The 4845-nt window shown below is 44.5% G+C and overlaps 1 pseudogene; it reads left to right on the top strand.

The window, feature by feature from the left end:
- The first annotated feature begins 232 nt into the window (after positions 1-232).
- Positions 233-1737, top strand: LOC111542743 (annotated as a pseudogene).
- Positions 1738-4845: the final 3108 nt, after the last annotated feature.

Here is a 4845-nt window from a genome sequence, read left to right as displayed (position 1 = left end):
ATCTAATAACACAGAACTGTGCCACTGTGTGGAAGACTTAGACAGAAGACTCTTGGCCAGAGGGAATGGAAAAAGGCGCCCCTGTGAGGCAGACTCGGCGAGAGAAAATTATTTTTTGAAAAGAGAGAGAGAGAGAGAAGCGGGCCCGCCCGGCTCGCAGCGGCAGCGTGGCCGCAGAGCAGGGGGAGCAGCAGCGGCGGCACGCGCGGATGTGGCAGGGTCTCGCGGCAGCATGGCGGCCTACCTGATCATGAGCGGCAACAGCTACGTGCCTGAGGACTGGCTCACCGCGCAGCAGCTCTTTGCCAGCGCCGAGCGCCTCACCTGCAACGACTTCCTGATTCTCCCAGGATTCATAGACTTCGTAGCTGATGACGCGGACCTGACCTCAGCCCTGACCCGGAAGATCACGCTGAAGATGCCGCTGATCTCCCTCCTCCGTGGACACTGTGACAGGCTAACATAGCCATCGCAATGGCTCTGACGCGAGGTATTGGTTTCATTCACCACAACTGCACCCCAGAGTTCCAGGCCAACGAGGGGCGGAAGGTCAAGCAGTTTGAACAGGGCTTCATCACGGACCCCGTGGCGTTGAGCCCCTTGCACACTCTGGGTGATGTGCTGGAGGCCAAGATGCGGCAAGGCTTCTCAGGCATCCCCATCGGAGACGGGCACCATGGGCAGCAAGCTGGTGAGCATCGTCACCTCCAGAGACATCAACTTTCTTGCTGAGAAGGACCACACCACCCTCCTCAGTGAGGTGGTGATGCCAAGGAAGGAGCTGGTGTTCGCTCCAGCAGGCTTGATGTTGAAAGAGGCAAATGAGATCCTGCAGCATAGCAAGAAAGGGAAGCTGTCTTTTGTCAATGATAGCATGAGCCGGTGGCCATCACTGCCTGCACAGACCTGAAGAAGAACCAAGACTAACCTCTGGCCTCCAAGGATTCCCACAAGCAGCTACTGTGCGGGGCAGCTGTGGGCACCCCTGAGGATGACAAATACCCCCCGGACCTGCTCACCCAGGCAGGTGTAGACGTCACAGTCTTGGACTCCTCCCAAGGGAACTCGGTGTATCAGATTGCCATGGTGCATTACATCCAATAGAAGTACCCCCACCTCCAGGTGACTGGGATGACAGCAGCCCAGGCCAAAAACCTGATTGACGCTGGTGTGGACGGGCTGCGCATAGGCATGGGCTGCGGCTCCATCGGCATCACCCAGGAAGTGATGGCCTGCCCTTGGCCCCAGGGCACTGCTGTGTACAAGGTGGCCAAGTATGCCCTGTGCTTTAGTGTGCCCATCATAGCCAATGGCAGCATCCAGACCATAGGGCACATGGTCAAGGCCCTGGCCCTTGGAGCTTCCACAGTGATTATGGGATCCCTGCTGGCCGCCACCACGGAGGTCCCCGGCAAGTACTTCTCAAACAGGGTGCGGCTCAAGAAGTACTGGGGCATGAACTCACTGGATGCCATGGAGAAGAGCAGCAGCAGCCAGAAATGATACTTCGGTGAGGGGAATAATGTGAAGATCCCGCAATGTGTCTTGGGCTCCATCCAGGACAAAAGGTCCATTCATAAGTTCGTGTCCTATCTCATAGCGGGCATCCAACACAGTTGCCAGGATATCCGGCCGCAGCCTGTCTTTCAATCCTTGATGTACTCAGGAGAGCTGAAGTTTGAGAAGCAGACCATGTCGGCCCAGATCAAGGGTGGCATCCACAGCCTGCACTCTTGAGAAGCGGCTGTACTGAGGACAGTGGTGGAGGCCGAGGTGGTGAAGGGGGCGCACCCCAGTGTCCACTTTTGGGCACAGCCTCCCTCTGTAACTGAGTGGTCCACAGATTTGCACTATAGGTTCCCCAGTTCCTTTCCAGGGAGAGAGGAGGGGTGGTTCTGAGGGGTCTGCAGCCTCTTGCTGGGCACCGCCTGCAGACTCTGGACTGCTCTCTGGGCCAGGCTGCCCTGGGAACCCCCCAACACACACACACCAGCCCAGCTAGCCAGGCTCTCCGGCCCTGCGCATGCTTCAGGTCTTGCTGCAGCCTGCTCCAGCCCAGCCCCGACCCCAGGGGCAGGAGGTCCCTCCTGGCTTCTCCTGTAGGGCACCTCCCTGCCCCCAGCCCCCCAGGAAATGGTGCTCTCCTGGCCCTGCCTCTGGTCCTTCCCGGGCCACTACCCCCTCAGCCATGTGGCACTTCTGAGCTCTTGACCTAAGCCAACAGGAGGTCTCCACCTACTTCCCCTGCCCTAGGCTACCCTTGGGCCCTGCTCCTCAGGCCACTCCCCTGTCCCTGGCCCTGGGGAGGAGGCTGCCCTGATCATGGTCGCCTCGCCTCCCTGTCATTCCTGACTCACACCATCCCCAGGTATACCATTCCTACCCTCTCCTTAGCTGCAGTGGAAGGCACACTTTGCATACCTTGGAATCACAGTTGTGTCATTGTGTATTAAATAATAAGAATAAATCAAGCAGGTCTCAACGCCTCCAAAGAAAATTAAAAATAAAAAAATAAAAATAAAATAAATAAGCGGTGAGGAAGAAAATTCCCTGGTGTGCCCCCAAACTCTACCTGTATGGAACACATCCAAAGAAGCATAGCAAAAGCTTTAAGAATTGATCTGTGAATCAGCTCCAAAGTCTTACACTAATCCCTGACTGTTTCAGATAACGCAATAAAGACTTTAAACCCTGAAATGACATTCGAACTAGCACCAGTGTAAGGCAAGATAGAACTCATGGTCTGAACCTAATTTGATTTATTAATAAACAAAAAATCTTCAGAGGATTTTAACAAGAGGCAGAGTCTCACAACACATTACTCAAAATTTTGAAGATGTAATGCAAAATTGCTCAACATACAAATAACAAAAAATAAATAAGTAAATAAAAAGTTGGACCTGCTTTCCAGAGAAACAACTATCAACAAATGTCAAATCTAAGATGATCCAGATGTTGGAATAAAGACTTTATTGTAGCTATTATAACCATGCTCCATGAGGCAAAGGTGAATGCTTTTGAAATTAATGGAAATAAAGGTGTTCTTAACAGAGCAATAGAAACTACTGGAAAAAGAAAAGGGAAAAATTGGACATTTAAAAAATAAAAAATACAACACCTGAAATTTTAAAAGTCCCTAGACGGTTCAATAAAAGAATAGAGATAACAGAGGAAAAAGTCAGTAAACTTAAAACTTGATCAATAAAAATTGTCTAGTCTAAATCACAGAGAGAAACAGATTGAAAATGAAAATGACCAGAGCATCTAGGGCCTATAGATAATATAATAACAATATTCAAAAAACCTAGTAATAGTGTCATTGGCATCTATGAAAGGGAAAAAAATGATTGTTGAAGAAAAATATTGGAAGATATAGTGGATGAAAAACTTCCAAGTTCAGTGAAAAACATACATTTACAGAAAAAATTCAAGAAATTCAGAAAAATAATTTAAACTCAAACAAGACTTAAGGGAAATTATAACAAAGGGAAACTTGTAACCTTAGGAATGAGGATAAAGCAAAATAAATGGTTTGGTATCTGAATAAATATAATTTAATATTTTCCTCCTCTCAGTTTATTAAAATATATATGACTTTTGAAAGCAAATTTTATAACATTTCTAGAAAGGTTCCAGTGTATGTACAGGTTATGGACATGACAGAGCAAGTAGATAGAAAATCAGTAAGGACACAGAAGGAATGAACAACACTATCAACCAACTTGACCTAATTGACATTTGTAGAACACTCTTGGCCACTAATGGCAGAATGCATAGTCTCCTCAAGTGCACATAGAACATTCACCAACATAGACCATAAAACACCTCAACAAGTTCAGAAAAAATCAAATTATATTTTGTGTATATTATACATTATACTTTCCAAACACGAGTAACAGAAAAAAAATCTGTAAAGCACCTAAATATTTGAAAATTAAATAAAACATAAATCAAACAAGTAGTAGAGTGGGAACTTGGAAAATATTTTGAAACAAATGAAAACACAAATTAACTATATAAGGAATGAAAGAGATGATCCTACAGACTCTACAGTCTTTCAACAAAGAGATGAAAGAGATGACTCCTACAGACTCCACAGATATTAAAAGACTAATGGTACCAACAACCCTATGCCCATGATTTAAACAGCTTAAATGTGATAGACCACTTCCTTGAAAAATGTAAATTACCAGAACTCACTAAATAGTAAATTGTCTATATCTTCATCTAGTAGAAAATTAAATATTTTATTTAAAAACTTCCAAAAATGAAAACTGTAGTCCCAGATGGTAAATTTTAGTAAATATTTAACAAATAATACTAATTTCACATAATTTCTTGCAGAAAAGGAAGCTGAGGCTGAGGGGTATATATTTCCCAACTCATTTTATGAAGCCAGGACTACCTTGATACCAAAACCAACCAAAAATATTACAATAAAAGTAAATTACAATGCACTATTTCTCATGAATATAAACAAAAAAGATCCTCAACAATTTGAATCCAGTAATATATTTAAAAGATAATATAAAATTAACTTTTACTTTATTTAATGAAATTAAAATTACAATTACATATCTATCAGAATGCCTATAAAATAAAACAAACACACAAAAAAACCTGACAATGCCAAGTGCTAGCAGAGATGCAAACCAACAGGAACTCTCATACAAAGCTGAAGAGAATGCAAAATGGCACAGCCACTCTAGAAAACAATGCCTTATAAAGTCAAACATATATTTAGCATACAGCTCAATAACCCCACATTTTAGCATTTACATAAGTAATGCTAAAAACCCATATTCACACAATAGTGGTAATTTTAAAACAAATGTGTTAGTATCA

The sequence above is a fragment of the Piliocolobus tephrosceles genome, chromosome 11, assembly GCF_002776525.5.
Source record: "Piliocolobus tephrosceles isolate RC106 chromosome 11, ASM277652v3, whole genome shotgun sequence".
Taxonomy (NCBI): Eukaryota; Metazoa; Chordata; class Mammalia; order Primates; family Cercopithecidae; genus Piliocolobus; species Piliocolobus tephrosceles.
Note: the sequence above shows the minus strand (reverse complement) of the source record. Positions and strands in the feature narration are given on the sequence as shown.